Below are 12,361 nucleotides of genomic sequence, written 5' to 3' on the forward strand. Positions count from 1 at the left end.
ACTTTGTCCTAGCTTCCCCTTCCCCCGCTGTGTCCTCAAGCCCATTCTCTTCACCTGTGTCTTTATTCCTGCCCTGCCACTAGGTTCATCAGTACCGTATTTCTTAGATTCCATATATGTACATTAGGATACAGTATTTGTTTTTCTCTTTCTGACTTACTTCACTCTGTATGACAGACTCTATGTCCATCCACCTCACCAGAAATAAGTCAGTTTCGTTTCCTTTTATGGCTGAGTAATATTCCATTGTATATATGTGCCACATCTTTTATCCATTCATCTGTTCATGGACACTTAGGTTGCTTCCATGTCATCTGTCAATGGACATTTAGGTTGCTTCCATGTCCTGGCTATTGTAAATAGAGCTGCAATGAACATTGTGGTACATGACTCTTCTTGAATTATGGTTTTCTCAGGGTATATGTCCAGTAGTGGGATTGCTGGGTCATATGGTAGTTCTATTTTTAGTTTTTTAGGGAACCTCCATACTGTTCTCCATAGTGGCTGTATCAATTTACATTCCCACCAACAGTGCAAGAGGGTTCCCTTTTCTTCACACCCTCAAAAATATGGAATGGTCCACGAATTTGCATTTCATCCTTGTGCAGGGGCCATGCTAATCTTCTCTGTATCATTCCAGTTTTAGTATATGTGCTGCCAAAGCGAGCACACCATTCCTTTTCATTCTTATGATTTAGGAAAGGCTTTCAAAGTCACATCTGTGAGAGAACTCTTCTCTTGGGCTAAGGAACGTTCAGGAATCGGAGCACCTGAGAAGACGTGGGCCTGGCAGCCACCCACATGTGGGTAAAAGTCTAAACAAACTAGGAAGGGGCGTGGCAGAGGAAACTTGGGGAAAGAGGGAGGATTTTTAGAAAATTATCTACAAAGGGATATGTTAGATCTGTGTTGTCCAATATGGTAGCCTCTATTTAATGTGTGTCTATTTAAATTTAAATCAATTAAAATCAAATAAAATTAAAAATTCAGTTCCTCAGTCCCACTAGTCGTATTTCAAGTCCTCGAGTGCTATATGGAGTTAATGACTACCCTACTGGACAATGCAGAGACATTTCTATGATCACAGAAGGTCCTAGTGGACAGCACTGCTTCAGACAATGGAAGTTTCTAACCCTGAAGTAGCGGAAACAATTTTTAACATGAAAAAATTTCACAGATGCCCATGATAGAAACTGTAAGTGTAGACTCTACTGATCAAAAATACACAGTATGGCAAATAGTTATACAATAAATAGTAATGATACAAGAATTCGTTCAAAAGTATTGTAGGCCACCAGGGCATCTACATAATATTTGGAAAGCAATAGTGCACGTGTGTGAGACAGATGCTTTACTCAGCCTGCAGACCGAACGTGGTGCATATGGCTTCAAGGACGTCGTCCACAGCCACCCAGTGTGAGCCGTGAGGTAATGCTCTGTTTCTCCCCTAAGCTCCCTCTGATCTTTGTACATGTGTACTTTTCACAAACCACCTTAGATTAGCTATCCATGTGTCCTTCTCCTCAGCTCAATTATAAGCCCTCAAGAACATGAATCTCATTTCCCAAGAACTCTCTCAAAATGAGCATCCCCTGGCCTCAGCAGCCTCGTGAGACTAACTAGAGCAACTCACCAAGGAAACTCAGCTGCCTTCTCATCGCATCTACTTTATGGCAGAAATAGGTTATGTCTATAAAGGAGATTTATACTGCAGCATAGTTCCAAACAAAATGTTGGCTCTAACCAAATAATGAAGGCTAATAACAACAATGTGTTAGGTTTCTGGCCAGGCTTAAAATGGCTGGCAAGATCGGTTCTCAACATGTGCAACATTTAAATTAGAAAGGCATGGAGCAACATTTCACATCTTACTTGTTGAGAGAAAAATAAATGGAAGAGGGCAGATCCCTATCCACAAGTATGCAGAAATCAATTAGAATAACTGCAGCTTGCAAATCAGAGAACACTCCCTGCCTGTCTGCAATAGTTACTTGGCTTCTATTCGCTAAGCCAGCATCCCGCGCTATCTTGCTTGCCATCCTGCCTCTAACTTCCTTCCCAGATTCTCAAATCACATTGATCTTGAAGCGAGGCTTCTAAAGGTTTCGGAAGGAACTTTTCAAAATCTATTTGTGTCAGAATCTAGTTCCTATGCCCAAGATGGGAACATATAACGTTAGAACAGGCAAAGAAGAGCTGAGTAGTGCCTACTTATGGAGGTCTGCGAGCAGAGGCCAGCTCACCTGTCAGGAGAGATGTGCCCTGTCACAGGCTACCACACGTGACTGCTCAAGTCTCTTCTGTTAAGATCTTAAAATTCTATAATAATTAGAGTGAACATGATCCCAAAGTTATCCTTCACACAGACATTAATGCCAAAAAAATCCATACCCCCTTTTAGGATTTCAATACCGACAACAGCAGATGTCATATGAAAATCACTGGCAAAAATACAGGAACAAACAAAACGAGAAAGAACAGATTAATTAAACAACAGTACATTTAGATGATAGCTATCAAATTGCTCCCCAAAATCAGGTAGTAGAAGAATATTTACTAGCATGAGGAAATGTTCCTGACATATCATGAAGGAAAAGACCAAGTGTATCCTACAGATTATGATTTGGGTAATACAAATGTACATGTAGGCATTAAAAGCATTGGAAGGTCACAGATTGAATGTGAATGGTGGCAAAATATTTAATTTTATGGAAGATTAATTTCTTTTGTGCTTTTTCTATGCTTTCCAAGTTTTCTATAATAAGCATTTTAATATTTTTTGTGTCTATATGTATATGTGCGTGTGTGTGTGTGTGTGTGTGTGTATATATAATACAAAACTATTTTCTAGACTTGCATCAAGAACATAAACAGCAAACCACGCAAACAAGATAACCAGAGAGAGCAATTTTTCATATGTGTACAGTGCTTTGGTGCAACTGGCTCTGAAAGAGGCTGTGAGCCCAGAAAAAATGTTTTTAAAACATCAGTAAAGGGTTCAGAGAATACAGCTAGTGCTACTTGGAAGACATGCTACATATTCTGAGTTTCAATGCTGTCCACACCCTGGACTCAGTAAGACGCATGCTGGAATAGGACAAAAATGACGCAGGAACCTCGGCTCGCTCAGGCCACGCTGCGATGAAGCCTGAGATGCACAGTCCCCCGGCCCTGGCCCCCTCCCCTCATCTGCCCTCTGCCCCTTTGCATCACTGTTTGAATCCTGTCTCTACTATTCCGCTAAGAGACCTTGGACAAGTTATTTAATTTCTGTCAACCTCAGGTTGCTCATCTGTTAAAACAGAATAATAAAAGTACCCATCTTGCTGTTTTAACTTTTGAATATTACATAGGATAATATTTGTAAAGCATTCACACGGTTCCTGGCACATAAGTATTCACTAAATAGTAGCTATTTTTGTTAACAAACAAAAAAATGAAGTATTTAAATTACTGTGGAGGTAAGTTATATTTCTTGTGTATGTGTGTCCCACAGATGATTGAGTCTGTTTCTAGGTAAAATACTTCAGCAATTTTATAGTAGTAGCAGTTCAGCTGAAGAGAACTGGCTGCCAGCAGAGTCACCAGCTGACCAATATGGAGACAAACACAAAGCAAAGCTGAAATGCCAAATTCAGCCTGGTGATCTGTAGTACCACTCAGGGGTCCTCTTCTCAAGGTAACTGTTTCTCGCTGGTTCACTTACCTATTCATCAGTTACTTTGCTTCATTCAAAACATATGGGTGTGTTCACAGTATATCCCAAAGAAAGATATGGGAGTGCCGTAGTGTAGCCCAAGGGCACAGATACAGCAGTGGCCAACCCCAAGGGCAGAGATATGGCGCATCCACAATTCACCTGAAGGGCACGGACATGATCAGGTCAGGTAACTACCTTGCTAATCCCTAATCTTTGTAGGAGTGTGTGTGTGTGCGCACGCATACGTGTACAAAGAAACGATAAAATTCAACATGGTGACTGCCTTAGTAAGAGGTCTATACTTAGTACTCAGGAAGCAAACGGGGAACATTATCTCTGGGACAGCTTCACAGAAAAAATGAGTCAGTCTCACTAAATAAACAAAGGTTTACCTGTAAAGATGAGGGGAGGCAGAAGCCACTGCAAGGCTGGGCACCAAAGCATCAGAGGACACACTGGGCTTGCAATCTTGAGGTGCTTGAGTACTAACATGACAGGAATTGCCAACACTGATGAAGCACTAACGTGCGTCAAGTTTCTTATCTCAGGAACCCCTTACAGCTCTGTGAGGGAGCTGATAGTATTATCCCTAGTTTACAGATGGAAAAATGGACGCTTTGGGAAGTTAAATAGCTCATCCTGGGTTGCACAAGTTGTATGTGATGGAACCTGCGCCGGAACTCAGGTGTTATGCTACTCTCCGAGGGAGTGAAGCAGGAAAAGTGGTTGTAGAAGGCCTTGCATGCTATGCTCCAGAGTGTGACCTTCACCCGGAGTTATTCCGTGGTTTTCAAACTTTGAGGCACCAACAAATTTGTTCAAAGGAAAAAAAGGAAATATCAAACAGAACGTGCAAGTGACGTAAAACCAAACTCTGGGGATCTTGGGGGAGGGACCCACAAGAAGACTGAAGACCCTTATGGCTCCTAGGGAGACAGTTTGAAAACCTCTGCAGTAGGCAATTGGGAAGTGAGTTGGTACAGCTTGTGGTTTTGAAAGAAATGGGCAAGTCACGTGTAGGAGCACCCGACAGGGAAGAGATTCAAGTTAGCAAAGTCAGAAAGTTCCTGTCATGGTCCGAGTGAGGGGTGATGAAACCGAGGATGGGGACTTCCCCTGGACGTGGTGCCTGGCTGAATCTGAGGGCAAGAGAAGGAATCAAAGGTCACTGTGACATTTCTAGTTTAGGAAACTAGAATAATGTGAGATCATTAGCTAAGATGAAGACACCAGAGGAGGAAAAGTCTTAGCAGCTGTCGTGCCTGCCAAACTTCTCTGCCTGCAGTGAGGAGTGAAGGTGTGCAGGTCTGGAGCCTGGGAGAGCAGCTGGAGACAGGGGTCTGGGTGTGCGGGGAGAGGCTGAGGCAGTGGCAGCGCATGAGGTCTCCTGGGAGGGCTGCAAGCAGGAAAGGAGAACTAACCTGAGGGTGAGCAGGGAGGAAGCGCTGCAGGCAACGAGTGCTCAGAGAGGCAGGAGTGGCCCAGGAGAAGGTGGCAAGGAGCCAAGATGACCTCAGATAGAAAAAGTGGTCAGTGGGACCAAATGCCCAGGAGACATGAGATAGGATGAGCTGGGGAGGCCCTGGCGGGAGTGACCTTGGTGGGAGCAGCTACAGTGGTTTTTGTTAAAGAAAGAGACCTCTTAGAAACTTTCTATTCCTGAGATACATTGCTAAAAACTGGTTTCTGCTCATTTTTCTCCGGGTCATATTTCCACAATACATTCTCCTTACTCTAATGCAAAAAAGCTTTGGAACAAAACATGACTCAATTCAAAAACAACTTATATTGAAATAATATTTCTGAAATATACCATTGATATACAATATCACAGACAATCTGCCAGGGTATTCTGAGTTTCTGCTTCCACGCTTCAAGCATTTTTAAATGTTAAAACCCACTACACATTTTGTTTCCTAAATTGGATTAAAAAGCAATTTTATACTCTGTCAATCAGCTTTACCAAGATATAAAGGGAGGCCTGCATTAGTGTTTGCAAGAAATAGAATTTCCATCATTATAACAAGGTCCTGTGGACACTCCACTGGCAGATACATTTACCAGGATGTTTTCCCCCACGAGCCTTTCAAAATCCCCGTGAAATTTTAGATTAACATGATATGAGCTTTTTAAAAAAAATGCAAATTTTTAATGGGAATGCATTTCTGTCATAACATTCTTCATTCTTTGCTCTCCATTTTTCTCACGACTTTCTTTCCATACTCTGATATAATTTAAAAACTAGATTTTCACCCCAATATTCTGTCAAGCTCAGGCTGCTCTGTTGGTAAATAAGCTTTAGGAGCATGGTGAGCCCCCTTCCGCCAGCACCCTCAGGGTGCCAACTGCACCCCCTGCAGGTCCCTGGGTGGGCCCAGTAAGATGAGCGCAAGGTTTAATAGTGCCGGGATTTTAGGCAAGATGAAGAAGAAAGCTTTTCCCCATCGGTGCTGGTGATTTTTCTTGATTTTTCTCCCTCGATAGCTCCACCCACAACACCCAAGCATCCCAAGTAGCTGGGGCTCAGCATGGGTGTAGGGCCTCCTGTTCTATGCGTGGGACCTCGCAAGCTGGGGGTTTTCCTGTGGTGATGGTCAGGGCTCACAGGCTTCTCTCTGTATGCAGAGGTGCGTTGGGGTTGCAGGGCTACCAGCCTTCTCATTCCAGTTTCATCACAGTGGTTCTACTTTTAATTACTTTGTTCATTGGGGTTTCACATAAGATTGCGTTAGGAGGGGAAAACTGTTTATTGCTTTAAAAATAATAAATCGTTATTAATTAGTTTGTCGTTCCTGTTTTGTTTGGGTTTTTTTTTTTTTTTTGGTGGCAGAAGCAGGAATGGCTATGCTAGAACAAGAATACAAGGCAGAGGTCAGAAATGGGCACCTCTTAATCAGCAAAGGACTCAGCCAGCAGTTACAAACTAGAAATCCCTGAAGACAACAGCTGCAGCCAGAACGTGCTACAGCCTCCTCTCAACTCTGGAGGCCTGAGGAGAACCTGTGGGTACTCCAGGTCGGGGCACTGTAGCGCCACTGTTACACACTCTGGTTATCCTTCTTCAGACTAGAGTGGTCCAAGAAGTACCATTAATGCATGTTTCTAGGCAGCCCCTACTTCCACCCAGCATGCAAGTGCAGAAATAGAGCTGAAGGTACAAGCAAAGCGGCGATGAAAGGGCCAGCACGTATCGCGCACCTACTACGCACTGAACGAGTTACACAGTGTAATTCCACTTACTTTTCAAAAACCTTATGAAGACTTAACTTTTATCCCCATTTTATCAAAATAGAAACAGGCAGGGAGCTAATTAACTCCTCCTTCCCATACTTCCCTCTGGTCCCATGGACAGGAAGTGGGTGTCCTTGTTTTGAGCACTTGAACTCTTTCAGTAATACTTGATAGGTCTGCCTACCTTTATGTTGGTACCCTTTGCACTATCATTGTAATTAATGCTTTCTCAGTAATAATAGGAACTCTACATACTTGGCCTGACAATTCAGACACGCACATGGCTGAAAATGTTCCACGTTACTAGTAGTGGCAAAGGAATGCAAACTAAAAGAACAGAATTCCAGCTGTACTTAATAAAATCATAATTTTTTTCTCCTTCTCTCACTCTCTCTGTTTCGTTTTTGTTTTTAGACAAACTGCTGAATGCTGGCGAAGGTGTGAGGAAATGGAAAAGTAGGAGTCACCAGCTGATGGGAGTGTAAACTGCTACAGTTTTTTTGGTAAGCAACTTGGCAGTAAATATCAAGAACGCTGAAGTGCTTCTACATGCTACTCAGTCATTCTCATTCTGTAAATTTATCCTAAGAAAATAATCTTAAAGACCAAAAAATCTTTATGCCCAAAGAGGTTCACTATTGGAGTTGACCACAACCTGATGTCTACAATTAGAGGATGCAAGAAGCAAATCATTCTCTTCAACAAACGTTGCTGGAAAAACTGGGTATCCACATGCAAAAGAATCAAACTGGACCCATATCTTACCCCACAGGCAAAAATCAACTCAAAATGCATTAAGAGTTAAACATAGGGGAAAAAAATTCCTAACACTGGTCTTGGCAATGATTGCTTGGATATGATACCAAAAGCACTGGCAACAAAAGCAAAAGTAGACAAGTGGGACTATATCGAAATAAAAAGCTTCTGCACAGTGAAGGAAACAATCAACAGAGTGAAAAGGCAACCTATGAAATGGGAGAAAATATCTGTAAACCGTAGCTGAAAAGGAGTTAATATCCAAATAAATAAGGAACTCTTCCAACTCAATGTTTAAAAATAACCTGATTTAAGAGTGAGCAAAGGACTTGAAATGCCATTTTTCCAAAGAAGACATACAATGATCAACAGGTACATGAAAAGGTAACATCACAGATCATCAGGGAAATGTAAATCAAAACCACAATAAGATATCACCTCACACATGTTAGGATGGCCACTATCAAAAAAATAGAATATGACAAGTGTTAGCAAGGAAGTGGAGAAACTAGAACTCCTGTGCACTGTTGGTGGAATGTAAAACAGTGCAGCTGACATGAAGACCCCTCAAAAAATTAAAAACATGATCCAGCAATCACACTTCTGGGGATTCATCTAAAAGAACTGAAAACAGAATCCTGAAGAGATATTTACACTCCCACGTTCACTGCAGCATTATTCACAATAGCTGAGAAGTGAAAACAACCTAAATTTCCATCAACGAAAGCACGAATAAAGAAAATGTGATATATATATACACACACACACACACACACACACAATGGAATATTATTTAGTCTTAAAAAGGAAAGAAATCCTGCCTTATGCTACAATATGGATGAACTTGGAGGACATCATGCTAAGTGAAATAAGTAACAGAAGGACAAATACTGCATGATTCCACCTATATGAGGTAGCGAAAGGAGTAAAATGCACAGAAGCAGAAAGTAGAATGGTGGCTACCAGGGCCTGGGAGGAGGGAGAAATGCAGAGTTGCTGTTCGACTGGTATAAAGTGTCCGTCACGAAGATGAAAAGGTTCTAGAGATCTGCTGTACAACGACGGGCTTACAGTTAACAACGCCGTGCTGTATACTTAAAAATTTGTTAAGAGGGTAGATTTTATGTTATGTGCTTTTTATAACAAAAAAAGGAAGTAAATCATCCAGAGAATATTTTTAAATGTTTGAAGGCAGATGGCTAAAAGATGTGCACTTTACTGTTAAGTTAGAGGATAACCATTTTAAGGTCAGAGAACTCTGAAAATCTGATGATCTTCCCCCAGGAGGAATAAATTTACCCCCAATTCCCAACCATAAAGTCCAGCTGAAGCGTCCCATGTTAATTTTTAAAAATATGAATATGCTATGTGATTATGATTCCTAAGTATGAAAAATGCATAGAAAAAAGGCTAGAAAGGTCTTAAATATGACTAGATACAATGCGATTATGAATGACTTTATTCTTTTCTCAAATATAAAAATTATTATTATAATACCACTACAGAGGGAAAAACCATATCTAATACTGCTTGTAACAAACTAATAATTTAGTTTTTTTTTGGAAATTTGTCAAAATGAAATTTATCTTTAGCACCCTGAAGGAGTGAATGTAACATCCTGCAAACCAAAAATGTGTCTCTTCACAGGGAGAGCCTTGCGATGGAGGTGTAGCATACTAAGAGCACATAGCACTAATTAACTTAGGTCTGTGTAAAGTAACGGATCACTGATAGAAACGCGTCCCTCCCACATCAACCTTGTCCAGCTGGGCAAGAGCAGGGCAGGTGAGGAAACACATTTTCCAGGAAAGTGGAAGAAAAATACTCAAGCTAAAAATCCATTAAACAGTATATAGCAATACAACATAACAATACATAGATAAAGATACAGAACAGAGCTGAACTTACCCTTCATTTGTCCAGCATTACATGAGTGAAATTTTCTTGAAAAAAATGGAGGAACTCTCTTTAAACTCAAAACTCCTATTTTAATCACATTAAATGGGAAAGTCCTCTAATGGTTTAAAGATTTGTCTTCTTCAACTGTGTACCCAGTTCTTGAAAATCACCAGCATGATTAAGATCCTAATACCCCTAGTCATTCTCAAAAAGAGGTGAACAGTAAGCACATAATCAATGCACTGTAGTGAGAGACCAGAGGGGGAAGACTGATTCTGGGACAAGGAGAGCACAGGCTTCCTGGTGGTGACTTGTAATGGTGGGGGTGAAGGATGAGGAGGACTGCCTCAGAAGAAGCAAAGAGGGAAGAGGAGAAGAATGTTTCTGGAACAGTAAGTGGACTGTTGGAAGGATCTAGAAAAAAATGAAAAACAAGTTGGGTTAGATCATGAGGGGTCCTGAAGAACTATCCAAGGAGTTGGTACCTTCCATAGGGTTGGAGACACTGCTGCACTTCCTTGGGAGGGGAGTAACACAATTCGATTTGTAGTATGAGCCTATGGGCTGCTTCCTCCTTATAATCTGCTGCACTCTAAAGCTTCAGAAATCCTCATGCTTAGAATCTAACGGCTTCAGAGGCTCTTCTTCAGAACAGAAATCCATGGCTTTTTACTATTGTTATTTATTTATTTATTTATTTTTCAGTACATGGGCCTCTCACTGTTGTGGCCTCTCCTGTCGCTGAGCACAGGCTCCGGACGCGCAGGCTCAGTGGCCATGGCTCACGGGCCCAGCCACTCCGCGGCATGTGGGATCCTCCCAGACCGGGGCACGAACCCGTGTCCTCTGCATCGGCAGGTGGACTCTCAACCACTGCGCCACCAGGGAAGCCCTACTGTTGTTATTTATTTCCCAGTCCTGTGATGTGGTTAGGAGCTATACTCCCTACTCCTCATGTTTGCAGGTAAAGAGAGTTCCTAAGAATAACCCTCCTGGGGTAAATAACTAATATTTATCATTGGATGTTGAAATATTAACTATGCTTACTGGGATACCAGTTGGAACTAAGATGGAAATTTATGGAAGGCAGTTCACAGTTATCATATTTGGTATTTTTTTCTCCTTCCAAGCAGACTATAATTGGGTAAAACAGCGTGTATATACTGAAAATTCCTGTGGTGGGCCACTGACAACTTCCTGTGAAAGAGAAAAAGAAGGCTATGGCAGTGTTTAAGACATGATAATATCCTGAAGAAATCTGAATTGTCTACAGGGAATTGAGTGCCTTGGGAAGGGATGTGGCCGCCATCATTTGAAGGTTCAAGCCTAGGCTGGTCTGCCACCTGGTGGGATCTGGGGGTCAGTGGAGGGAGATGTTTAAGAGCTGGATAACCCAGAATCAGTTCAGGCTCTGTCATTTACTTACTGTGTGACCAAGAGCAGATTACTTGACCTCTCCAAACCTGCAGTGCCCTCATCTATGTAGCAGGGATAATAATATGACACACTTCACAATGTTGTTATGAAAAATAAATGAGATGGCATACGTAGTTCAGTTAGCACTGTGCTTGCCACATAGTAAACATTAATAGAAACCAAAAATAAACATAATTATCATAGTCTCATTATGAGGAGAGATTTAAGCTTAAAATGGGAAGGTGTCCTACATGACATTTAAGATCTCTTCTTACAACAAGAATCTACGTGTTTATATCCTCCACTGATGTTTCATTAGAATTAAGGCTATTCTTTGCCTGAAAAGTCATATACATATATACACACACACACACACATACATGCGCGTGCACGTGTATGTGCATTCGTGGTCATGCAGATGTGTGCACGTATGCACGTGTATGTGCATGTCTGCTAAAGTATTAGCAAGCAGTCCAACAAACAGAACACACATAAAAGATGTTTATAGCAGCCTGCATGTGGTACAGGAGTACCAGAGGTTTGTGATTAATTCTGAACATATGAGGTCAGTGGCTCACAGGGCTTTTTCCCCACAGAAATGTCAATAATGAGGACGATCTGGAAACAAGTTTCCCCCTCAGCACAATCACCAACAAAGCAAAGTGATGGAGAATCAGTTTACTTACATGCCCTATCTTCTCTCAGTTTAATGATTAGAAGGTAAAGTGAAATCAAATTATTTCAACTTTTTCAAATTATTTCCACTTTTAAAACACTTCTATTTTGCAAGTAGAATGCAGTTGACTGAGGTTAAATTCTTCCATGGCAGCTTTAAGCTATTTCTTAGGGCTTTTACTACTCTTCTGGAGGCTCAACCATTTAAGACCATTATCTAGAATTAAACGACAGCTTCAATTAAAATATCTAACCAACAAGTATTGTTCCAGTTTTCTATCTTGTGTCCCAGGATTACAAGGCTCAGGTTGGTATAACTGGAAAAATTAAGATTCAGGTCCCATACCTGAGGAGCTGCCAACAAGCCAAATATTAATAATTTACAAACATACAGTACTCAAGTATTTTCAAAGAACTTCGAACATATTATCTCGCTTGATCTTTATCACAGAAGATAGGTGAGTCTTATATTTTTATCTTCATTTGGAAGATGAGGGAAAACTTTGAGTTCAGAGATGCTAAACCCAAGATCCCATGGGTAATAAATGACAGAGCCAGATTTGGAACCCAAGTTTTTGTCTCAGAATCTAGGACTCTATTGCCCAATACTACTTTTAAAAGAGGCTTATTTATTTTAAGGCTATTTTATGAGCTACAGAGCTCATAAAATAGCTCTGTAGTTAG

General features: G+C 41.2%; 1 protein-coding gene and 1 non-coding gene across 8 annotated transcripts in view; both read right to left on the reverse strand.

Annotated features, from left to right (window-relative positions):
* The window catches only part of ST7 (suppression of tumorigenicity 7), a 281,307-nt gene that overhangs the window by 40,182 nt on the left and 228,764 nt on the right, over window positions 1–12,361 (reverse strand). The gene's annotated exons all lie outside the window — the stretch shown is intronic.
* On the reverse strand, window positions 564–670 carry LOC115801753 (U6 spliceosomal RNA). Its single transcript, XR_004022092.2, has one exon. It is a non-coding gene; the product is annotated as a U6 spliceosomal RNA (small nuclear RNA).

The sequence above is a fragment of the Delphinapterus leucas genome, chromosome 9 (assembly GCF_059928025.1).
Source record: "Delphinapterus leucas isolate spDelLeu-1000000601 "Yukka" chromosome 9, BTC_Dleu_Yukka2, whole genome shotgun sequence".
NCBI lineage: Eukaryota > Metazoa > Chordata > Mammalia > Artiodactyla > Monodontidae > Delphinapterus > Delphinapterus leucas.